The following is a 26,758-nucleotide window of genomic DNA, read 5'->3' as shown; positions in this document are numbered from 1 at the left end:
AACCACTTATTTTCCAATCTTGTGTGCATTGTTCTCTTTCTATGATTGTAATCTTTGATTTGTTTGATTCTTTATGTCCATTATTCCATGTATACATGCATTTATATGATTGAGGCCATCATTTCATTTAGCTCACTTACCCAAATAGCCTACCTTTCATCAACCATTGTTAGCCAAATTTGAGCCTATTTAATCCCTTTTGTTCTTAATTTTATCACATCACTATCCCAAGTGAAAAACAATAAATGTCCTTAATTTGGATCTTTGATTAGCTTAGGTTAGTAAGGGTGTGTATCATTTGGGTATGGGAAACTTGGGACATTGGTTGAGAGAAAAGTGTGTTTTTATATTTTTGTTGAAGATTTTTGGGAAATTGGGTACATATTCATGCACAATATGTAAAACCATATGCATTGATATGTTTGTATATACTTTAAAAAAATATATGATAAAGAAAAAGAAATACAACATGTATATATAAAAAATATATATAGAAAAAAAAGAGAGAGAAAAAGAAATAAAAAGGGGACAAAAATGCCCCAAAGTAAAGTTCAATAAAAATCAATGCATATGGAATGTGAATTAAAAAGAATGCATGAGTATGTGAAAAAGTGGGAATCATGGGTAGTTAGGTTGTGTATTAGAATTGTATAGGTTGTTATATGTGTTAGGTGAGAGCTTATGTTAATCAAAGATTCAAATTCCAAGCTCACTTGACCATATGCATCCCTACCTTTACCCTAGTCCCATTACAACCTATGAATAAGTCCTCATGATGAATGTATGCATGCATTGAATAATTGTTGATTGTTAGATGAAAAACAAATCTTGGAAAGCATGATTAGAGGAGAATTAAGTGATCAACCCTATACACTTGAGCGACTAGAGCGGATACACGTCCGGTGAGGGTTCGATGCTCAATTCCTTGTTCCCGGCTTTCATGAGCTTTCTTCTTGCAAGTCTATTTGAACTTTATTTTGATGTTTGAATTGGTAGAGTTTGTGAGTCGTCATATGACCTTTGCCCTACTTGTTCATACATGATCTTGGAGATTGATTTGTTTTTCACCAAGTAGGTAGAATCATCTTGCATTTAGTTGCATTCATATAGATAGGTGCATATAATTTCTTTGCATTGAATAAATGTTCATACCCTTTTCTTGTCCTTCTTTATTCTTAGCATGAGGACATGCTTGGTTTAAGTGTGGGAAGATTTGATAAACCCCGATTTTGTGGTTTATCTTGTGCTTATTTTGGGGATTTTATCACATTTTCTCATATTTATTCAATGAAATAGCATGGTTTTGCAATTCTCCCTTGATTTGTGCTTAAATGTGAAAACATGCTTTTTAGGCCCTAAAATTGGTGATTTTAATTCACTTTAATTCCATTTGATGCCTTGATTTGTTTGTTGAGTGATTTCATGTTCATAAGGCAAGTATTGGATGGAAGAAGTGAGGAGAAAAGCATGCAAAGTGGGAGAACTCATGAAGAAATGAAGGAACTGTAAAGCTGTCAAGCCCGACCTCTTCGCACTCAAACGACCATAACTTGAGCTACAGAGGTCCAAATGAGGCGGTTTCAGTTGCGTTGGAAAGCTAACATCCGGGGCTTCAAAATGATATAAATTTTTCTATATGTTGCTTCGCGTTCAGGGGAGCGCACGCGCACTTTGCACGCGCGTGACGATGCTGTCCGTGGCCCACTTTAATGAAATCGCCCCAGCGATTTTGCAGCTCATTTTGGGTCCAATCCAACCCTTTTTTGATGCTATTGAACCCAAGGATTGAAGGAAGAATGAACACACTTAGTCATAATTTAGTTTTTATCATGTTTTAGGATAGAATTCTAGAGAGAGAGGCTCTCTCCTTTCTCTAGATTTAGGATAGAAATTAGGATAGAGTTAGGTTAATCACTCTCAAATTTCTCTTTTAATTCTTGTTTTGCTCTTAATTCTCTTACATTTTAGTGTTCTATTGTCTTCATCTTCTTATTTTCTCTTGTTAATTTCTTGTTTTGCTCTCTTTTATGTTTATGAACAATTATTGGATCTTGATTTCTTTTAATGCAATTTAATGTTTGATGTCCTTTTAATGTTGATTTGAGTTGTTGATTTACTTTTCTTGCAATTGGTAGTTGGTAGATTTATATTTCTTGCAATTTTTACTATGCTTTCCCTTTGTACCCACCAAGTGTTTGACAAAATGCTTGGTAGGGCCTTAGAGTAGATTTTGAGCATTCTTGGCTTGGAAAGAGTAATTAGGCAATCTTGAGTCATGAAAACCCAACTTATGTTGGTGATCTAGAGTTGTTAGCTAATATTGTTTCCATTGACGCTAATCTTTTGCTAATTTAATTAGTGAGTTGATTAGGACTTATGGAATATTGTTTCCATTGACGCTAATCTTTTGCTAGTTTAATTAGTAAGTCGGTTAGGACTTTTGGATTGAGATTAGCTAGTCTCGTTAGACTTTCTCCCTATTTGTTGGAGTTGACGTAATGAGATAAATTCTTGTTTATCATTGTGTTATGATTGATTATCTTGTTTGACTTTCTCCCTATTTGTTGGAGTTGACTAAATAAGATGAATTAATCATGCATGACTAGGATAGAAAGCCTATGATCTCAATTCATTGCCATGAATGTCTCTCTTTCTTTAATTGCTTCCTTTAATTGCTTGTTTGATTTACTTTTCGTATCATTTGCTTTCTTGCTTTTACATTTCCTTGCGCAATATCAAATCAAACCCCCTTGATCCCCATAGCCAATAATTAAGCACTTCATTGCAATTCCTTGTAAGACGACCCGGAGTGTTAATACTTCGGTTAATTTTCATTGGGGTTTGTACATGTGACAACCAATATATTTGATTGGGAGGATTGTTTGTTGGTGTAGAACTATACTTGCAACAAGAATTCATTCAGTGATCCACAAGAAGACAGATGTAAAAGCAAGGTTTGGGACCCTGGAATTCATTTCCACACTCAACACTCTTGGGGCCTTGTCACTTGCTTCAACTTGTTCGAAGGCGTTATGCGCCTAGTTTGGGATCCCAGTAGCCATTGGAATTACAAACATTGGTGGAGATTCCTGGATCAGAACAAGCACAAGCCACCATGACAAGGACCTCACCACATGTCCAACTTAAGGACTTTAACTAAAAGTGCTTGGTGGAAGACAATCCACCGTCGTATGATCATTCATTTTCATTCTTATTTATTTTTCATAGTAGTAGTTTTCTTACTTATTTGATTTTTATTGAGTTCTTACTAATTTTCTGATCATGCAGCTATTTTAGAACAGGAACCGGAAAAAAGAGCACCTGACGCGCAAGCGTCGCTGACGCGCACGCGTCAGATGGGTGTGCGTAAAAAATAAAAATGAATAGAGGGTGTCGCGGGAGTGGCGCTAGAATGATGCCTTTTGCACAAAAAAGCCCACGCGTACGCGTACCCCACGCGTGCGCGTCTTTCATGATTTTGGCAATCCACCCGTACACGTCATTGACATTGAAAAATGGCGTAAATATGTGTTTGGGCAGAGAGTTGTGCGTGCGCGTGGCTGGCTTTGCACGAATTGCACAAAACCCAGGGCACGCGGATGTGTGCCTGACGCTTACGCGTCATTAAGGACATTTTGCGCCCCACACGTACGCGTGCTGCACGCGTTCGCATTGCTTGCGCCGCACAATTATACTAGTTCCCCGCCCAAGTTTTAATTTTCTTTCTCCCTCTCCCAATCCTAATTCTCTCTTATTCTTTTATCCTTTTTTTTCTTTCATCATAATATTTGTCTCTTTCAATTTTCAGTTCTTCTTTGCTTGAGGACAAGCAAACCTTTAAGTTTGGTGTTGACGCTTCGCTTAAGGGTTTTCTGTTTATTCCTATGGCACCAAAAGGAAGGCGAATCATCTTCACTGAGGAGCACAACCTGAAGAATAAAGCGACCGCTAGGATAACTAAGGTGGTTGAGTTTCTTTCATTCTATATTCCTCCCCTCTTTTTCTATGTTATGTTCCGGTTTTCTGCTATTTTGCTTTGTTTGATGCATGATCCTTTATTAGTTAGAATCCAAGGACTAGTTTAGTTCTCCCTATTGTTTTAATTCTGAAAAGATGTCTCATGCATTTCTCACTTAGTTTGAATCCAAATAAAAAAATATAGGAGTGACATATTACATGAGAAAGTGGGTCTATATTGAAGAATAGTCTTATTTACTTAAATGTGCTGGTATTTTCTGTGATTCTTAATGCATGACATGAATAGTGCATATTTTTTTATAGTGAAGTTTATGAATGTTAAAATTGTTGGCTCTTGAAAGAATGATGAAAAAAGAGAAATGTTATTGATAATATGAAAAATCATAAAATTGATTCTTGAAGCAAGAAAAAGCAGTGAAAAACACAAAGCTTGCAAAAAAAAGAAAGAAAGAAAAAAAGGATCCAAAGCAAAAGAGTGTGCTTAAGAACTCTGGGCACCTCTAACTGGAGACTCTAGCAAAGCTGAGTCACAATCTGAAAAGGTTCACCCAGTTATGTGTCTGTGGCATTTATGTATCCGGTGGTAATACTGGAAAACAAAATGCTTAGGGTCACGGCCAAGACTCATAAAGTAGTTGTGTTCAAGAATCAACATACTGAATTAGGAGAATCAATAACACTATCTGAATTCTGAGTTCCTATGGATTTCAATCATTCTGAACTTCAAAGGATAAAGTGAAATGCCAAAACTCTTCAGGATTGTAGTTGTAAACCCCACTATAAGAAGAGACATGAGCTTAATCGAACTCTCATTCTCATGCAAATTCACATCCTAAGCTTATAGTAGTTTTGGTTGCTTGAGGACAAGCAACAATTCAAGTTTGGTGTTGTGATGCATGAGCATCTTTCCTATCTTTTCCTAGTGAATTTGCATCTAATTTGTTGAGTTTAATCAAGAATTAATTATATTTTAGCCACTATGGATGCTATTTAGAGTTTTGTACAATACTGTTTATTTTAGGTAGCATTCGACTAGATTTGATGGAGTTTCTGCAGCAGAAGAATCAAAGGAGATGGCAGCGAGGAGTGACGCGCACGCGTGCGCGTGATTTGGAGCTTTCCACGGTGACGCGTGCGCGTGACTGACGTGAATGTGTGATTTGAAGATTTCACAGCGACATGTGCGCGTGACCGACGCGTCCACGTGAATTGCGAAGAAGACCAGCAACGCGTACACGTGACATGCGCCATGTGCAGAAAAACGCAGAAAATGCTGGAGGGTGATTTCTGGGCCCATTTTAGCACCCAAGTTAGGCGCGGATCCAGTGAAGCCAAGTGGTCCCCACGTTATAAGACGCGGAGTAGTTAGTTAATTCTGATTTAAATTTAAATTTGATTTTAAAATAGAAAAACATATTATCTTAATTTTAGATATTAGATTTTAAAATTAATTAGAATTAGTTATAAAAAGGGGAGAATTCTCTTCTATTGGGGGAGGTTACATTCCGTCAGGGGTGTTCCAGGAGGGAATTCTATAAAAATTTACATTCCACATTCCACGAGCAACTAATCCTCCATTGTTAAGGTTAGGAGCTTTGTCTATTGTATGGATTGATTCATTTGATCTTTCTAATTTAATTCATGTTTTGATTTATATTTCAATAATTGTTTTCGTTCTTTATTTTATGAATTTGGGTGGAACGGAAGTATGACTCTTATTCTAATTGAGTTTTTGTATAACTTGGAAAAGCTCTTTACTTGAACAACAGCTTGAAAACATATTATCCTGAATTTCTAATTGTTTGTATTTAATGGGATACGTGACATATAATCCACTTATTTTTGGATAATTAGGATTCTTGTGGTATATAAACTGGAATTTGATCATTGCCTTCTAATTGGAATTAATTGACCAAGGAATTGGCAGTTAATAAATATTAGAGGAGACTAGGAAGGTCTAAGAAATTAGGGTCTAGTCACATATAGTTTGCCATGAATTAAATCTTGCATGATTAAAATAGTTAGTAAAAAAATCAATCCGGAAAAACAGATAACTCTAAAACCTTAACTGTTTTCTCTATATTTTATTCCCAACTTATTTATTTTTCCTTTTGATATTCTGAGTTCGAACTTAAATCTTTTGAATATCTCAAAACCCTTTTCTGTTTGCCTAACTAAGCCAATCAATCAATCAATCATTGTTGCTTGATCCTCAATTCTCGTGGGATCAACCATTATTCATGTAAGGTATTACTTGGTACGATCCGGTGCACTTACCGGTTAGTTTGTGGGATATAAACACCGCATCAAATTTTTGGCGCCGTTGCCGGAGATTGACTATAATTAACAACTATTAGTTATTTGATTGTTTAGATTAGACATTTTAAAGTTTAATTTTATTTAAATATTATTTTATTATTTTTCAAAAAAAAATTAAAAATTTTCCTTGTTTTCTTTCTTTTCTTTCATAACCCTCCCCCTTTTTGTCTTTGTTTGGTTTTATTTTATTTTTATTTTTTTCTTTCTTTCCGTGCATTTTTTCTTTTCTTTTTATTAATTTTTAATTTTTATTTTCTTGTTTTCAAAACTTTGTTCGTTCTTCATTTATTTTTTCTTTTTAATTTTATTTTATTTTATTTTTATTTTATTTCTTTTCATTAAATTTTATCTTTTTATATTATATTAGTTTTATCTTATTTTTGTCTTTAAAAAAATATTAATAATAATTTAATATTAGTAATTTTTCTTAATTTCTGAAATTAAGTTTGGTGTTTCCTAGTTAGTATTATTTTAATTTTTAGAATTCCGTTCTTTCTTCTTTACTTTTCTGTTTGTCACATGGTGCATTTAATTCTGTTTGGTGTTTTGTGCTAAGGAAAAATAATGGAGAGAGATCATATGGGTTACTTCTCACACTCGATAGTGATTCATATTATTGTGGATGGGGGAACTACCCAAATTTTGGTTGGCAAAGTCAAAGCCAAAGAAACTTCAATGCTCCATGTTCCAACTATCTAGAGCCACCATCTTCATATTCATATCAGTAACCACCATCTCCATATCCATACCAAGAACCACCACCTCTCTATCCATATCAAGAACCATCATCTTTCTACCCATACCAAGAGCTACCATCTCCCTATTCATACCAAGAACCATCATCTCCTTATTCATCTCAAATACAATCAGATCTTGAGCTCCTCAGGAAAGAATTCTTACATGATATAAAGACGAGTGTCAAAAATGTAGAGAAAAATGTGCAGTCGCTAATTAAGAACCAGAAAGAGGAACAATAAAATTCCTTCCCAAGAGATATAATACAATATCCTATAGAAGAAAGTGAGGAAACCAATCAAAGGAGTTTATACTCCAGTGAAGTAGAGAACTTTCCATCCTCACACATGGAAGAAAAGGAAAATACAAAAATAAAGGAGAAAGATGCACCCACAAAGGAGGAAGATGCACAACCTTCCATGCCTTTGGTAAGCAATAAAGAAGAGATTGAATTAGAAGACAGCTACCAAGAGGAAGAGATTGAAATTGAGGAAGCTTGCAAGGAAATGAAAGAATTGAAAGAAGAACACAAGGGAGTGGAGCTTGCAAGACCTCTTCCAAAGCCATCACCATCCAATACAATATTCAAGTGGGTAAAATTCCTATCCTTAACCTGTACTTTCCAACTTGAATATGGGCTACTGGAGACGGATGGTCAACTTAGAGCTTTTTGTAGTAAGAGGACGATGGTTAGTGGCAAGAGTTGGCAAGCAAGGTTCAAAATGGTTGCATGCTCCAAATTGAAATGCAAGGATTGGTGTAGAGCTCATATGAATAGATCTAGAAGGTTGTTTGGATATCTCTGTGATACTTCAGATTGCTTGCCACCCGGTGGGAACAATGGTGATCCACAAGAAGACAGATGTAAAAGCAAGATTTGGGACCTTGGAATTCATTCCCACGATCAACACTCTTGGGGTCTTGTCACTTGCTTCAACTTGCTCGAAGGCGTTATGTGCCTAGTTTGGGATCCCAATAGCCATTGAATTACAAACATTGGTGGATATTCCTGGATCAGTACAAGCACAAGCCACCATGACAAGGAGCTCACCACATGTCCAACTTAAGGACTTTAACTAAAAGTGCTTGGTGGGAGACAACCTACCATGGTATGATCGTTCATTTTCATTCTTAGTTGTTTTTCGTAGTAGTAGTAGTTTTCTTACTTATTTGATATTTATTGAGTTCTTACTAATTTTCTGATCATGCAGCTATTTTAGAACAGGAACCGGAAAAAAAAAGAACACCCGACGCGCAAGCGTCACTGACGCGCACGCGTCAGATGGGTGTGCGTAAAAAATAAAAATTAACAGAGAGTGTCGCGGGAGTGGCGCCAGAATGATGCCTTTTGCACAAACAAGCCCACGCGTACGCGTACCCCATGCGTATGCGTACCCCACGCGTGCGCGTCATTTGTGATTTTGGCACTCCACGCGTACGTGTCACTGACGCGTACGCGTGACCTTGAAAAATGGCGTAAATATGTGTTTGGGCAGAGAGTTGTGCGTGTGAAGAATTGAAGATTGATGGTTTAGAAGTTATAGTAAACTCTCGTTGTAAGTATAGTTACTAAACCAAGCAATCAACCTTTCTTACAAACGTTTTGGTTGTCACAAGTTACAAACCCCTAAATAAATTGATAACCGAAGTATTTAAACCTCGGGTCATTTTCTCAAGGAATTGCAGGGAGGTGTGTTCTTATTTTTGGTTATGGGTTTTTTAAATTGGGGTTTTGAGAATGAGGAACAAGTATGATAAATGACAAATAAAATAAATAATTAACTATAAAATAAACTCTTGGCAAGATATGAAAATTCGGAAGTCCTGTCCTAGTTACTCCTATGAGAATGGAAGTTAATCCCACTTAGTTAACCTTTGTGTAAGCAAGGGAAAATCAAGTGAACCAATTGGTTAGATTTCCCAAGTCCTAGCCAACTCTTAAGGAAAGACTAGAGTTAGTGGAATTCCAGTTAATTAGCCAACATAACAATCAATCATGAATAGTTGATAACTCAAGAGCTTCTAGTTAATCAATTAAAGCCAATAATATAAAAAGCTAAATAAGAATCATAAATATCCGGAATACCTCAAATAACATTAATTTAAAGCAGTAAAATCTAACATGGAAAAGTTCATAAGCCAATTGGGCAACATAAATCAAATACAAATAAAAGCATTAAAGTATCTCAAAGTAGAAGAGAAGTCAAAATAAAGGAATATTGAACCCGATATGAAGATGAGATAAATCCTAATTTCTAAAAATCCTAATCCTAAAATTCTAATCATAATCATAATCCTAAGAGAGAGGAGAGAACATCTCTCACTAAAAACTACATCTAAAACTATGAAAAGTGAATTATGAAAGTATGATAATGAATTAATGGATTTCCCCACTTTATAGCCTCTGATATGTGTTTTCTGAGCCGAAAACTGGGTCAAAAACAGCCCAGAAGTCGCTGTTTACGAATTTAGCTACGCTGTTTCGTCACTGCGACTCGTCCGCGTGGATCACGTGTTCACGTCGCCTAGAGGTATGGCCACTATAGCAAATTATATATCAAATCGAAGCCCCGAACGTTATCTTTCCAACGCAAGTAGAACCACATCATTTGGATCTCTATAGCTCAAGTTATGATCATTTTAGTGCGAGAGGGTCAGGCTGATAGCTTTGCAGTTCCTTCAACTTCTTGTATTCCTTCCACTTTTGCATGCTTCCTTTCCATCCTCTAAGCCATTCCTGCCCTGTAATTCCTGAAATCACTTAACACACATATCAAGGCATCTAATGGTAATAAGAAAGGATTAAATAAAAGGAAATAAAAGCCAAAGAAACATGTTTTCAATCATAGCACAGAATCAAGAAGGAAAATATAAAACATGCAAATCATATGAATAAGTGAATAAAGAGTTGATAAAAACCACTCAATTGAGCACAAGATAAACCATAAAATAGTGGTTTATCAGCGTGCGCACGGCTGGCTTCGCGTGAATCGCACAAACCCAGGGCACGCGGACGCGTGCTTGACACTTACGCGTCATTAAGGAAATTTTGCGCCCCACGCGTACGCGTGCTGCACACGTATGCGTCGCTTGCGCCGCACAATTATACTAGTTCCCTGCCCAAGTTTTAATTTTCTTTCCCCCTCTCCCAATCATAATTCTCTCTTGTTCTTTTATCCTTTTCTTTTTCTTTCATCATAATATTTGTCTCTTTCTATTTTCAGTTCTTCTTTGCTTGAGGACAAGCAAACCTTTAAGTTTGGTGTTGACGCTTCGCTTAAGGATTTTCTGTTTATTCCTATGGAACCAAAAGGAAGGCGAATCATCTTCACTGAGGAGCACAACCTGAAGAATAAAGCGACTGCTAGGATAACTAAGGTGGTTGAGTTCCTTTCATTCTATATTCCTCCCCTCTTTTTCTATGTTATGTTTCGGTTTTCTGCTATTTTGCTTTGTTTGTTACATGATCCTTTATTAGTTAGAATCCTAGGACTAGTTTAGTTCTCCCTATTGCTTTAATTCTGAAAAGATGTCTCATGTATTACTCACTGAGCTTGAATCCAAATAAAAAAATACAGGAGTGATATATTGCATGAGAAAGTGGGTCTATATTGAAGAATAGTCTTATTTACTTAAATGTGGTAGTATTTTCTGTAATTCTGAATGCATGACATGAACAGTGCATATTTTTTATAGTGAAGTGTATGAATGTTAAAATTGTTGGCTCTTGAAAGAATGATGAAAAAAGAGAAATGTTATTGATAATATGAAAAATCATAAAATTGATTCTTGAAGCAAGAAAAAGCAGTGAAAAATACAAAGCTTGCGAAAAAAAGAAAGAAAGAAAAAAGGATCCAAAGCAAAAAGAGTGTGCTTAAGAACTCTGGGCACCTCTAACTAGGGACTCTAGCAAAGTTAAATCACAATCTGAAAAGGTTCACCCAGTTATGTGTCTATGGTATTTATGTATCCGGTGGTAATACTGGAAAACAAAATGCTTAGGGTCACGACCAAGACTCATAAAGTAGCTGTGTTCAAGAATCAACATACTGAACTAGGAAAATCAATAACACTATCTGAATTGGAGTTCCTATGGATTCCAATCATTTTGAACTTCAAAGGATAAAGTGAAATGCCAAAACTATTCAGGATTGCAGTTGTAAACCCCACTATAAGAAGAGACATGAGCTTAATCGAACTCTCATTCTCATGCAAATTCACATCCTAAGCTTATATTAGTTTTGGTTGCTTGAGGACAAGCAACAATTCAAGTTTGGTGTTGTGATGCGTGAGCATCTTTTCTATCTTTTCCTAGTGAATTTGCATTTAATTTGTTGAGTTTAATCAAGAATTAATTATATTTTAGCCACTATGGATGCCATTTTGAATTTTGTGCAATACTGTTCATTTTAGATAGCTTTTGGATGGATTTGATGGAGTTTCTGTAGCACAAGAATCAAAGGAGATGGCAGCGAGGTGTGACGCACATGCGTGCGCGTGATTTGGAGCTTTCCACGGCAATGCGTGCTCGTGACTGACGCGTACGCGCAATTTGAAGATTTGCATAGCGACGCGTGCGCATGACCAATGCATTCGCGTGACTTACGAAGAAGACCAGCGACGCGTACGCGTGACTGACGCGTACGCGTGACATGCGCCACGTGCAGAAAAACACAGAAAACGCTGCAGGGTGATTTCTGGGCCCCATTTTAGCACCCAAGTTAGGCGCGGATCTAGTGAAGCCAAATGGTCCCCACGTTACAAGACGCGGAGTAGTTAGTTAATTCTGATTTAAATTCAAATTTGATTTTAAAATAGAAAAAGATATTATCTTAATTTTAGATATTAGATTTTAAAATTAATTAGGATTAGTTATAAAAAAGGAAGACGTCTCTTCTATTGGGGGAGGTTACATTCCATCAGGGGGATTCTAGGAGGGAATTCTATAAAAATTTTCATTCCACATTCCATGAGCAACTAATCCTCCATTGTTAAGGTTAGGAGCTCTGTCTATTGTATGGATTGATTCATTTGATCTTTCTAATTTAATTCATATTTTGATTTATATTTCAATAATTATTTTCATTCTTTATTTTATGAATTTGGGTGGAACGGAAGTATGACCCATGTTCTAATTGAGTTCTTGTATAACTTGGAAAAGCTCTTTACTTGAACAACAGCTTGAAAACATATTATCATGAATTTCTAATTGTTTGTATTTAATGGGATACATGACATATAATCCCTTTATTTTTGGATAATTAGGATTCTTGTGGCATATAAACTGGAATTCGATCATCACCTTCTAATTGGAATTAATTGACCAAGGAATTGGCTGTTAATGAATTTTAGAGGAGACTAAGAAGGTCTAAGGAATTAGGGTCTAGTCACATATAGTTTGCCATGAATTAAATCTTGCATGATTAAAATAGTTAGTAAGACAAATCAATCCAGAAAAATAGATAACTCTGAAGCCTTAACTGTTTTCTCTATATTTTATTCCCAACTTATTTATTTTTCCTTTTGATATTCTGAGTTCGAACTTAAAACTTTTGAATATCTCAAAATCCTTTTCTGCTTGCCTAACTAAGCCAATCAATCAATCAATCATTGTTGCTTGATCCACCAATCCTCGTGGGATCGACCCTTACTCACGTAAGGTATTACTTGGTACGACCCGATGCACTTGCCGGTTAGTTTGTGGGTTATAAACACCGTACCACTTAGCTATGCTAATACCTAGACTTACCACATTAAGTGCTTACCCAACTTAGCAAGGGATACCTATCAGTTACATGACACAAAATAGAAAATACAACCAAAAGAAATCTGAAATCACTCTTGGCTTTTTTCTCAAGTGTTTCTCTCTGCCTTTTTTTAAGGCTTTTTTTCAATGTCTCTTGATGAGCGGATAATTTGTACGCTTTTTGGCATTGTTTTTAGTATGTTTTTAGTAGGATTTAGTTAGTTTTTATTGTATTTTTATTAGTTTTTAGTTAAAATTCACTTTTCTGGACTTTACTATGAGTTTGTGTGTTTTTCTGTGATTTCAGGTATTTTCTGGCTGAAATTGAGGGACTTGAGCAAAAATATGATTCAGAGACTGAAAAGGACTGCAGATGCTGTTGGATTCTGACCTCCCTGCACTCGAAGTGGATTTTCTGGAGTTACAGAAGTCCAATTAGTGCGCTCTCAACGGCGTTGGAAAGTAGACATCCTGGGCTTTCCATCAATGTATAATAGTCCATACTTTGCCCAAGATTTGATGGCCCAAATCGGCGTTCCAAATCAGCTCAAAATTGCCTGGCGTTAAACGCCGGAACTGGCACAAGAATGGGAGTTAAACGCCCAAACTGGCATAAAAGCTGGCGTTTAACTCCAAGAGAAGTCTCTACACGAAAATGCTTCAATGCTCAGCCCAAGCACACACCAAGTGGGCCCGGAAGTGGATTTTTATGTCTTTTACTCATCCTTGTAATTCTTAAGCTACTAGTTCCCTATAAATAGGACCTTTTACTATTGTATTTTTATCTTTTGATCACTTTAGATCTCTAGATCATCTTTTGATCATGTTTTTTATGATTGAACCCTCTTTGGGAGGCTGGCCATTCGGCCATGCCTAGACTTTGTTCTTATATATTTTCAACGGTGGAGTTTCTACACACCATAGATTAAGGTGTGGAGCTCTGCTGTACCTCGAGTATTAATGCAATTACTATTGTTCTTCTATTCAATTCAGCTTGTTCTTGTTCCAAGATATTCATTTGCCCTCAAGAACTTGATGAATGTGATGATTATGTGACGCTCATCATCATTCTCACTTATGAACGCGTGACTGACAACCACGTCTGTTCTACAAGGAAACAAGGCTCTAATGTTTATGATGAGCGGATAATTTATACGCTTTTTGGCATTGTTTTTAGTATGTTTTTAGTATCTTTTAGTTAGTTTTTAGTATATTTTTACTAGTTTTTAGTTAAAATTCACTTTTCTGGACTTTACTATGAGTTTGTGTGTTTTTCTGTGATTTCAGGTATTTTCTGGCTGAAATTGAAGGTTCTGAGCAAAAATCTGATCCAGAGACTGAAAAGGACTGCAGATGCTGTTGGATTCTGACCTCTCTGCACTCGAAGTGGATTTTCTGGAGTTACAGAAGCCTAATTGGCGCGCTCTCAACGGCATTAGAAAGTAGACATCCTGGGCTTTCCAGCAATATATGATAGTCCATACTTTGCCCAAGATTTGATGGCCCAAACCGGCGTAGCAAATCAGCATCAGAAATTCCAGCGTTAAACGCCGGAACTGGCATAAAACTTGGAGTTAAACGCCCAAACTGGCATGAAAGCTGGCGTTTAACTCCAGAAAAGGTCTCTACACGAAATTACTTCATTGCTCAGCCCAAGCACACACCAAGTGGGCCCGGAAGTGGATTTTTCTGTCATTTACTCATTTCTGTAAACCTTAGGATACTAGTTTACTATTTATAGGATCTTTTGACATTGTATCCGTACCTTATGACCTCATGACATTTTCTACACGTTTCTTGTGTACCTTCCACGGCATGAGTCTCTAAACCCCATGGTTGGGGGTGAGGAGCTCTGCTGTGTCTTGATGGATTAATGCAATTACTACTGTTTCTTATTCAATCATGCTTGCTTCCATTCTAAGATATCACTTGCTCCTAACTCGGATGAATGTGATGATCCGTGACACTCATCATCATTCTCAACTATGAACATGTGCCTGACAACCACCTCTGTTCTACCTTAGATTAAGTAGATATCTCTTGGATTCTTTAATCGGAATCTTCGTGGTATAAGTGATGAGCGGATAATTTATACGCTTTTTGGCATTGTTTTTAGTATGTTTTTAGTATCTTTTAGTTAGTTTTTATTATATTTTTATTAGTTTTTATTTAAAATTCACTTTTCTGGACTTTACTATGAGTTTGTGTGTTTTTCTGTGATTTCAGGTAATTTCTGGCTGAAATTGAAGGTTCTGAGCAAAAATCTGATCCAGAGACTGAAAAGGACTGCAGATGCTGTTGGATTCTGACCTCTCTGCACTCGAAGTGGATTTTCTGGAGTTACAGAAGCCTAATTGGCGCGCTCTCAACGGCATTAGAAAGTAGACATCCTGGGCTTTCCAGCAATATATGATAGTCCATACTTTGCCCAAGATTTGATGGCCCAAACCGGCGTAGCAAATCAGCATCAGAAATTCCAGCGTTAAACGCCGGAACTGGCATAAAACTTGGAGTTAAACGCCCAAACTGGCATGAAAGCTGGCGTTTAACTCCAGAAAAGGTCTCTACACGAAATTACTTCATTGCTCAGCCCAAGCACACACCAAGTGGGCCCGGAAGTGGATTTTTCTGTCATTTACTCATTTCTGTAAACCTTAGGATACTAGTTTACTATTTATAGGATCTTTTGACATTGTATCCGTACCTTATGACCTCATGACATTTTCTACACGTTTCTTGTGTACCTTCCACGGCATGAGTCTCTAAACCCCATGGTTGGGGGTGAGGAGCTCTGCTGTGTCTTGATGGATTAATGCAATTACTACTGTTTCTTATTCAATCATGCTTGCTTCTATTCTAAGATATCACTTGCTCCTAACCCGGATGAATGTGATGATCCGTGACACTCATCATCATTCTCAACTATGAACATGTGCCTGACAACCACCTCTGTTCTACCTTAGATTAAGTAGATATCTCTTGGATTCTTTAATCGGAATCTTCGTGGTATAAGTGATGAGCGGATAATTTATACGCTTTTTGGCATTGTTTTTAGTATGTTTTTAGTATCTTTTAGTTAGTTTTTATTATATTTTTATTAGTTTTTATTTAAAATTCACTTTTCTGGACTTTACTATGAGTTTGTGTGTTTTTCTGTGATTTCAGGTAATTTCTGGCTGAAATTGAAGGTTCTGAGCAAAAATCTGATCCAGAGACTGAAAAGGACTGCAGATGCTGTTGGATTCTGACCTCCCTGCACTCGAAGTGGATTTTCTGGAGCTACAGAAGCCCAAATGGCGCGCTCTCAACGGCGTTGGAAAGTAGACATCCTGGGCTTTCCAGCAATATATAATAGTCCATACTTTGCCCAAGATTTGATGGCCCAAACCGGCGTAGCAATTCGGCCTCAGAAATTCCAGCGTTAAACGCCGGAACTGGCATAAAAGTTGGAGTTAAACGCCCAAACTGGCATGAAAGCTGGCGTTTAACTCCAGAAAAGGTCTCTACACGAAATTACTTCATTGCTCAGCCCAAGCACACACCAAGTGGGCCCGGAAGTGGATTTTTCTGTCATTTACTCATTTCTGTAAACCTTAGGATACTAGTTTTACTATTTATAGGATCTTTTGACATTGTATCCGGACCTGAGGACCTCATAACACTTTTTACACGTTTCATTGTACCTTCCACAGCATGAGTCTCTAAACCCCATGGTTGGGGGTGAGGAGCTCTGCTGTGTCTTGATGGATTAATGCAATTACTACTGTTTCTTATTCAATCATGCTTGCTTCCATTCTAAGATATCACTTGCTCTTAATCCGGATGAATGTGAGGATCCGTGACACTCATCATCATTCTCAACTATGAACATGTGCCTGACAACCACCTCTGTTCTACCTTAGATTAAGTAGATATCTCTTGGGTTCTTTAATCGGAATCTTCGTGGTATAAGCTAGAACTGATGGCGGCATTCAAGAGAGTCCGGAAGGTCTAAACCTTGTCTGTGGTATTCTGAGTAGGACTCAATGATTGAATGACTGTGACGTGCTTCAAACTCCTGAAGGCGGGGCGTTAGTGACAGACGCAAAAGAATCACTGGATTCTATTCCGGCCTGATTGAGAATCGACAGATGGATAGCCGATGCTGTGACAGAGCATCAGGGACGTATTTCCAATGAGAGGATGGGAGGTAGCCACTGACAACGGTGAAACCCTACATACAGCTTGCCATGGAAGGAGCCTTGCGTGTTTGATGAAGATGACAGTAGGAAAGCAGAGATTCGGAAGATGGAGCATCTCCAAAGCCTCAGCCTATTCTCCATTACTGCAAAACAAGTACCTTTTTCATGTTCCTTTGCTTTTTACAATCAATCCTGATAATTTCTGATATCCTGACTAAGATTTACAAGGTAACCATAGCTTGCTTCAAGCCGACAATCTCCGTGGGATCGACCCTTGCTCACGCAAGGTATTACTTGGACGACCCAGTGCACTTGCTGGTTAGTTGTGCGGGATTGCAAAAGTGTTATTGCAATTTCGTGCACCAAGTTTTTGGCGCCGTTGCCGGGGATTGTTCGAGTTTGGACAACTGACGGTTTATTTTGTTGCTTAGATTAGGACTGTTTTAATTTTTGGTTTAGAGTCTTTTAGTTGAATCTAGTTTCATATTTTAAGTTTGGTGTCAATTGCATGCTTTTATTTTTCTTTTGATTTTCGAATTTTTCTTGTTCTTAGTCCCTTTTTGATTCATAAAAGTTCTAAGTTTGGTGTCCTCTTTGTGTTTTTCCTTTAAAATTTTCGAAAAAAAATTGGTGTTTGATTTTCTAAAATTTTAAGTTTGGTGTCATTTTATGTTTTTCTCTTTCCTCTTTTTAAAAATCAAATCTTTTTCATAAAAACCTTTCAATCATATCTTCTTAATTGCTGTTTTCAAAATCTTTTAATTAACTAATTGTTTCAGTTCTCAATTTGCTTTGATTTTATTTTCTTTTTGATTTTCGAATTTTTCTTTTAATTTCCTTTTATTTATTTTAATTTTTTTTCGTTTAATTCAAAAAAAAAAAACAAAACAAAATTTATCTCTTTGCAATCATTCTCATTTCCCTTTTGTCCATTATGGACTTAAGTGGAATTAACCAGTCCAGAAGGACCCTGGGGTCATATGCTAACCCCATTACAGCTGCATATGGGAGTAGCATCTGTATACCTCCCATCAAAGCAAGCAGCTTTGAGCTAAATCCTCAACTCATTATCATAGTGCAGCAAAATTGCCAGTATTCCGGTCTTCCACAGGAAGAACCTACTGAGTTTCTGGCACAGTTCTTACAAATTGCTGATACAGTACATGATAAAGAGGTAGATCAGAATGTCTACAGACTATTACTGTTTCCATTTGCTGTAAAAGATCAAGCAAAAAGGTGGTTGAATAACCAACCTACAGCAAGCATAAAGACATGGAAACAGTTATCAGACAAATTCCTGAATCATTTTTACCCTCCAAAAAGGATGACACAGCTAAGGCTGGACATCCAAGGCTTTAAACAAAGGATAATGAATCCCTTTATGATGCCTGGGAGAGGTATAGAGGTATGCTTAGAAAATGCCCCTCTGAAATGTTTTCAGAGTGGGTACAGTTAGACATTTTCTACTATGGGCTTACAGAAAAAGCTCAGATGTCTTTAGACCGCTCAGCTGGTGGATCTATACACATGAGGAAGACAATTGAAGAAGCTCAAGAGCTTATAGACACTGTTGCTAGAAACCAATACTTATATTCTAACAATGAGTGCGTTCCAAAGGAAGAGGTCATGGCATTAGTCATTGATCCTAATCCTCAAGAACAGATGAATGAGCTTAATCAACAATTGCTCCTGATGACAGAACAGTTAGCAGAATTTAAAGAAATGCTCCATGATACTAAGGTTGCTAACAAGAGCATAGAACTGCAGTTGAATCAAGCAAAACAGCAAATATCTAAACAGATAACAGAAGGATGTCAAGCAGTTCAACTAAGGAGTGGGAAAACACTGAACACCACTGCTCAAAGGAGCAAGAAGCCAAACAAAGAACAATTGACAGAGGATAACCAAACCACTGTTCAAAATCCCTCTGAGGACAATAAGAGCCCAGAGAGGAATATTATTGGCATTCAAACGCCAGAAAGGGAAGGAAAGTTGGCGTTAAACGCCCATTCCTTGCCCAGTTCTGGCGTTCAAACGCCAGAAAAGGGGGAGAAGTTGGCGTTTAACGCCCAATCTTCACCCATTCCTGGCGTTCAAACGCCCAAGGAGGATCAGGCACCTGAGAGTGCTGATAATTATCCCTCTAACAAGGCTTCTTCAACCACTTCTGTAAGGAATAAACCTGCAGCATCTAAGGTTGAGGAATATCAAGCCAAGATGCCTTATCCTCAGAAACTCCGCAAAGCGGAACAGGATAAGCAATTTGCCCGCTTTGCAGACTATCTAAGGACTCTTGAAATAAAGATTCCGTTTGCAGAGGCACTCGAGCAAATACCCTCTTATGCTAAGTTCATGAAAGAGATCTTAAGTCATAAGAAGGATTGGAGAGAAACTGAAAAAGTGTTTCTCACTGAAGAATGCAGTGCAGTCATACTAAAAAGCTTACCAGAAAAGCTTCAAGATCCTGGAAGCTTTATAATACCATGCACATTAGAAGGCGCCTGCACCAAGACAGCCCTATGTGATCTTGGGGCAAGCATCAATCTAATACCTGCATCCACTATCAGAAAGCTTGGGTTGGCTGGAGAAGTCAAACCAACCAGGATATGCCTCCAACTTGCTGATGGCTCCATTAACACCCATCAGGCATAATAGAGGACATGATTGTCAAGGTTGGGCCATTTGCCTTCCCACTGACTTTGTGGTGCTGGAAATGGAGGAGCACAAAAGTGCAACTCTCATTCTAGGAAGACCATTCCTAGCAACTGGACGAACTCTCATTGATGTACAAAAAGGGGAAGTAACCCTGAGAGTCAATGAGGATGAGTTCAAGTTGAATGCTGTGAAAGCAATGCAGCATCCAGACACACCAGATGACTGCATGGGCGCTGACATTATTGACTCTCTGGTAGAAGAGATCAATATGACTGAAAGCCTAGAATCAGAGCTTGAGGACATCTTCAAAGATGCTCAACCTGATCAAGAAGAATTAGAGGAGGTAAAGGAATTTTCGAAAATTCCTCAGGAGGAGGATAAACCTCCCAAACCTGAACTCAAGCCTCTACCACCATCTCTGAAATATGCATTTCTAGGAGGGGGTGACACTTTTCCAGTGATTATAAGCTCTGCTTTAAATCCACAGGAAGAGGAAGCACTGATTCAAGTGCTAAGGACGCACAAGACAGCTCTTGGGTGGTCCATAAGTGATCTTAAGGGCATTAGCCCAGCTAGATGCATGCACAAGATTCTATTGGAGGATAATGCCAAACCAGTGGTCCAACCACAGAGGCGGCTAAATCCAGCCATGAAGGAGGTGGTGCAGAAAGAGGTCACTAAATTACTAGAGGCTGGGATTATTTATCCTATTTCTGATAGCCCCTGGGTGAGCCCTGTCCAAGTTGTTCCCAAAAAGGGAGGCATGACAGTGGTTCACAATGAAAAAAATGAACTGGTTCCTACAAGGACAGTCACATGGTGGCGTATGTGTATTGACTATAGAAGGCTCAATACAGCCACCAGAAAGGATCATTTTCCTTTACCATTCATAGACCAAATGCTAGAAAGACTAGCTGGTCATGACTATTACTGCTTTTTGGATGGCTATTCAGGCTACAACCAAATTACAGTAGATCCCCAGGACCAAGAGAAAACAGCATTTACCTGCCCTTCTGGCGTGTTTGCCTATAGGAGAATGCCTTTTGGTCTGTGCAATGCACCTGCAACCTTTCAGAGGTGCATGCTCTCTATCTTCTCAGACATGGTAGAGAAATTTCTGGAAGTCTTCATGGATGACTTTTCAGTATATGGAGACTCATTCAGCTCCTGTCTTAACCACCTATCACTTGTCCTGAAAAGATGCCAAGAGACTAACCTGGTTTTAAACTGGGAGAAATGTCACTTTATGGTGACTGAAGGAATTGTCCTTGGGCACAAGATTTCAAGCAGGGGAATAGAGGTGGATAAGGCAAAGGTAGAGGTAATTGAAAAATTACCACCACCTGCCAATGTTAAGGCAATCAGAAGCTTTCTTGGGCATGCAGGATTCTACAGAAGGTTTATAAAGGATTTTCAAAAATTGCCAAACCTCTGAGTATCTGCTAGCTGCTGACACTCTATTTATCTTTGATAATGAGTGCCTGCAGGCATTTGAGACCCTGAAAGCTAAGCTGGTCACAGCACCAGTTATCTCTGCACCAGATTGGACATTACCATTTGAATTAATGTGTGATGCCAGTGATCATGCCATTGGTGCAGTGTTGGGACAGAGGCATAACAAGCTTTTACACGTCATTTATTATGCCAGCCGTGTTCTAAATGACGCACAAAAGAACTACACAACCACAGAGAAAGAGTTACTTGCAGTGGTTTATGCCATTGACAAGTTTAGATCCTACCTAGTGGGATCAAAGGTGATTGTGTACACTGACCATGCTGCTCTTAAATATTTACTCACAAAGCAGGATTCAAAACCCAGGCTTATTAGATGGGTGTTGCTTCTGCAAGAGTTTGATATTGAAATAAGAGACAGAAAAGGGACAGAGAACCAAGTGGCTGATCATCTGTCCCGAATAGAACCAGTAGCTGGGGCATCCCTCCCCTCTACTGAGATCTCTGGACTTTCCAGATGAGCAACTCTTTGCCATTCAGGAAGCTCCATGGTTTGCAGATATGGCAAACTATAAAGCTGTGAGGTTCATACCCAAGGAGTACAGCAGAGTGCAAAGAAAGAGATTAATTTCAGATGCCAAGTACTACCTCTGGGATGAACCATATCTCTTTAAGAGATGTGCTGACGGAGTGATCCGCAGATGTGTACCCAGAGAAGAAGCACAAAGGATCCTATGGCACTGCCATGGATCACATTATGGAGACATTTTGGAAGTGAGCGAACAGCCACTAAAGTCCTCCAGTGTGGCTTCTACTGGCCTACTCTCTATAAAGATTCCAGAGAGTTTGTGCGTAACTGTGACAGTTGCCAAAGAGCTGGTAACCTGCCTCACGGATATGCCATGCCTCAACAAGGGATATTAGAGATAGAATTGTTTGATGTATGGGGAATTGACTTCATGGGGCCATTCCCACCATCATACTCAAACACTTACATTCTGGTGGCGGTAGACTATGTATCTAAGTGGGTAGAAGCAATTGCTACACCCACCAATGATACCAAGACCGTACTGAAATTCCTCCAGAAAAACATCTTCAGTAGATTTGGTGTTCCCAGAGTACTAATCAGTGATGGGGGCTCTCATTTCTGCAACAAACAGCTATACTCTACTATGGTTAGATATGGAATCAGCCATAAAGTGGCAACTTCGTATCATCCACAGATAAATGGCAAGCTGAAGTCTCTAACAGAGAGCTAAAAAGAATCCTAGAACGGACTGTGATGGCCCGAAGAAAGGATTGGGCAAAGAGCTTGGATGATGCTCTGTGGGCATACAGAACAGCATTCAAGACTCCTATAGGAACCTCTCCATACTAATTGGTGTATGGGAAGGCCTGTCATTTGCCTGTGGAACTGGAACATAAAGCCTATTGGGCAACCAGATTCCTAAACATGGATGCTCAGTTAGCTGGTGAGAAAAGACTGCTCCAGCTAAATGAGCTAGAGGAGTTCAGACTCAATGCCTTTGAAAATGCAAAAATTTATAAGGAAAAGGCAAAGAAGTGGCATGACAAGAGATTGTCAACCAGAGTCTTTGAGCCAGGACAAAAAGTTCTGCTCTTCAACTCCAGGCTCAAATTGTTTCCAGGAAAACTCAAATCCCAGTGGAGGGGTCCGTATGTGATTACAGGGGTGTCACCATATGGATATGTTGAGCTTCAGGATATTGATTCAGACAGAAAGTTCATTGTTAATGGACAGAGAATCAAGCATTATCTTGAAGGCAATTTTGAGCAGGAATGCTCAAGATTGAGACTTGAGTGATTCTTAGCAGAAGTCCAGCTAAAGACAGTAAAGAAGCGCTTGCTGGGAGGCAACCCAGTCATTAGGAAGGTATATAATTAGTTCTTACAGAGGCAAGTATCAAAATGAAGGAATTCACAGAGTTACAGAAGGATTCAGCTCAAAAAGCAGAGAAAATGAGCTTACTGGCGAAAAACGCCAGTAAGGGCATTTTGGGCGTTAAACGCCAGAATGGGTACCATTCTGGGCGTTTAACGCCAGGAATGGTGCCATTTTGGGCGTTAAACGCCAGAATGGGCACCATTCTGGGCGTTTAACACCAGGTGTGCAGCATCCTGGGCGTTCTGAAAAACGCCCAGTGATAAAGGATTTCTGGCGTTTAACGCCAGCCAGGGCACCTGGCTGGGCGTTAAACGCCCAAAAAGGTAGCAAATGGGCGTTAAACGCCAGAATGGGCACCATTCTGGGCGTTTAACGCCAGCTTGGTGGGGGGACCACAATTTTGTTTTCAATTCAATCTTTTTTTCAAACTTTCCTTTTTTCACCCATACTTTTCTACAAAATCACACTTCAATCATTCATCATTCACTTTCAAATCTTCAAAAATCAAAACCATTCTTCAAATTTATTTCAAATCAATTACAAACATTGTTCAAAAAAAAAATTTTTACCCTTTTCTCAATTTCTTTCCATATCTTCTCAAATCTCCTTTCAAATTTCTCTCTTCTTTTTCGAAAACTCCCCTCCCCACCTTATAAATCCACGTTTGTCTCCCTCATTCCATCACACCATTCGAATTTTCTCTTCCTCCCCCTCTCTTTTCTCTTTTCTTTTGCTTGAGGACAAGCAAACCTCTAAGTTTGGTGCTTTTCCGTGATCACTAAGCCAAGATTCATCAAGATCATGGCTCCTAAGGGAAAACAAACCAATTTAAGAGGAAAGAAAGAGACTAATCCAAAGAATCTTTGGAATCAAGAGAAGTTCTTAACCAAAGAACATGAAGACCATTATCACAAATAATGGGTCTGAGGTCAGTGATCCCGGAAGTGAAATTTGATCTAAAGAAGATGAATATCCGGGGATCCAAGAGCAAATTCGAAACAGAGGTTGGGAAGTTCTAACCAATCCTGAGACAAAGGTTGGAAGGAACATGGTTCAGGAATTCTACTCAAATCTGTGGCTGACAGATAAGCAGAGAATGACTGGAACCGCTTACCATACCTATAGAACCATGGTCGAGGGAAAGTATGTACTTCCATCTGGACAAAATAAGAGAAATCTTCAAGTTGCCTCAACTGCAAGATGATCCTGACTCCTTCAATAGGAGGATGGTGAGAGTAGATAAAGGGTTGGATCAAGTTCTAGAGGACATATGCCTCCCTGGAACTAAGTGGATAACCAATTCAAAGGGTGTCCCAAACCAACTCAAGAGGGGAGACCTCAAACCAATTGCAAGAGGTTGGCTAGACTTTATTGGGCGTTCCATATTACCCACTAGCAACCGTTCTGAGGTCACCATCAAGAGAGCAGTGATGATTAATTGCATTATGCTTGGAAGAGAAGTGGAGGTGCATCATGTGATTGCTTGTGAGATCTACACAATTGCAAATAAAAATTCTACTGTAACCAAACTGGCCTACCCAAGCTTGATCTCCTTGCTCTGTAAAGAGGCTGGAGTGAAGATTGAAGCAGATGAATTCATACCCATTGAACATCCAATCACCAAGAAGTCAATGGAAGGAGCAAGAGGAGCAGGGGCGTGAAATCCAAGAATTGAAACGCCAAAAGCTCTCCTCTCAAGCTGAGGGAGCATCCACTCCTCAAAATCAAGGTTGTTGAGTCCTAACTCTGTGAAAACCTCTATCATTAGGAGCCTATCTTTTTTCGTTTTTTTTATTATTATTTTATTTTTCTATTTCTAGTTTCATCTTATATTTATTTTCTGAGTATTGTTCTTAATTCATAATGAATAAAATTAAAGTTTATGCCTTAAAGCTATGAATGTCCTATGAATCCATCACCTCTCTTAAAAGAAAAATGCTTTAATCACAAAAGAACAAGAAGTACAGGGTTTCGAAATTTATCCTTGAAACTAGTTGAATTAGTTTGATGTGGTGACAATACTTTTTGTTTTCTGAATGAATGCTTGAACAGTGCATATGTCTCTTGAATTTGTTGTTTTAAGAATGTTAAAAATTGTTGGCTCTTGAAAGAATGAGGAGAAAGAGAACTGTTATTGAGGATCTGAAAAATCATAAAAATGATTCTTGAAGCAAGAAAAAGCAGTGAAAAAAAAAATTTCGAAAAAAAAAAGAAGAAAAAAAAAAGAAGAAAGAAATAAAGTTGTGAACCAAGGCAAAAAAGAGTGTGCTTAAGAACCTTGGACACCTCTAATTGGGGACTTTAGCAAAGCTGAGTCACAATCTAAAAAGGTTCACCCAATTATGTGTCTGTGGCATGTATGTATCCGGTGGTAATACTGGAAGACAGTGCTTTGGGTCACAGCCAAGACTCATACACTAGCTATGTTCAAGATCATCATACTTAACTAGGAGAATCAATAACACTATCTGAGTTCTGAGTTCTCATAGATGCCAATCATTCTGAACTTCAAAGGATAGAGTGTGGATGCCAAACTGTTCGGAGGCAAAAAGCTACTAGTCCCGCTCATCTAATTGGAGCTATGTTTTCTTTGATATTTTGGAGTCTATAGTATATTCTCTTCTTTTTATCCTATTTTGATTTTCAGTTGCTTGGGGACAAGCAACAATTTAAGTTTGGTGTTGTGATGAGCGGATAATTTATACGCTTTTTGGCATTGTTTTTAGTATGTTTTTAGTATCTTTTAGTTAGTTTTTATTATATTTTTATTAGTTTTTATTTAAAATTCACTTTTCTGGACTTTATGAGTTTGTGTGTTTTTCTGTGATTTCAGGTAATTTCTGGCTGAATTGAAGGTTCTGAGCAAAAATCTGATCCAGAGACTGAAAAGGACTGCAGATGCTGTTGGATTCTGACCTCCCTGCACTCGAAGTGGATTTTCTGGAGCTACAGAAGCTCAAATGGCGCGCTCTCAACGGCGTTGGAAAGTATACATCCTGGGCTTTCCAGCAATATATAGTCCATACTTTGCCCAAGATTTGATGGCCCAAACCGGCGTAGCAATTCGGCCTCAGAAATTCCAGCGTTAAACGCCGGAACTGGCATAAAAGTTGGAGTTAAACGCCAAACTGGCATGAAAGCTGGCGTTTAACTCCAGAAAAGGTCTCTACACGAAATTACTTCATTGCTCAGCCCAAGCACACACCAAGTGGGCCCGGACGTGGATTTTTTTCTGTCATTTACTCATTTCTGTAAACCTTAGGATACTAGTTTTACTATTTATAGGATCTTTTGACATTGTATCCGGACCTGAGGACCTCATAACACTTTTACACGTTTCATTGTACCTTCCACAGCATGAGTCTCTAAACCCATGGTTGGGGGTGAGGAGCTCTGCTGTGTCTTGATGGATTAATGCAATTACTACTGTTTCTATTCAATCATGCTGCTTCCATTCTAAGATATCACTTGCTCTTAATCCGGATGAATGTGATGATCCGTGACACTCATCATCATTCTCAACTATGAACATGTGCCTGACAACCACCTCTGTTCTACCTTAGATTAAGTAGATATCTCTTGGGTTCTTTAATCGAATCTTCGTGGTATAGCTAGAACTGATGGCGGCAGTCAAGAGAGTCCGGAAGGTCTAAACCTTGTCTGTGGTATTCTGAGTAGGACTCAATGATTGAATGACTGTGACGTGCTTCAAACTCCTGAAGGCGGGGCGTTAGTGACAGATGCAAAAGAATCATGGATTATTCCGGCCTGATTGAGAACCGACAT

The sequence above is a fragment of the Arachis stenosperma genome, chromosome 10, assembly GCF_014773155.1.
Source record: "Arachis stenosperma cultivar V10309 chromosome 10, arast.V10309.gnm1.PFL2, whole genome shotgun sequence".
Taxonomy (NCBI): domain Eukaryota; kingdom Viridiplantae; phylum Streptophyta; class Magnoliopsida; order Fabales; family Fabaceae; genus Arachis; species Arachis stenosperma.
The sequence above is the reverse complement of the archived record's forward strand: the minus strand, read 5'-3'. Positions refer to the sequence as shown.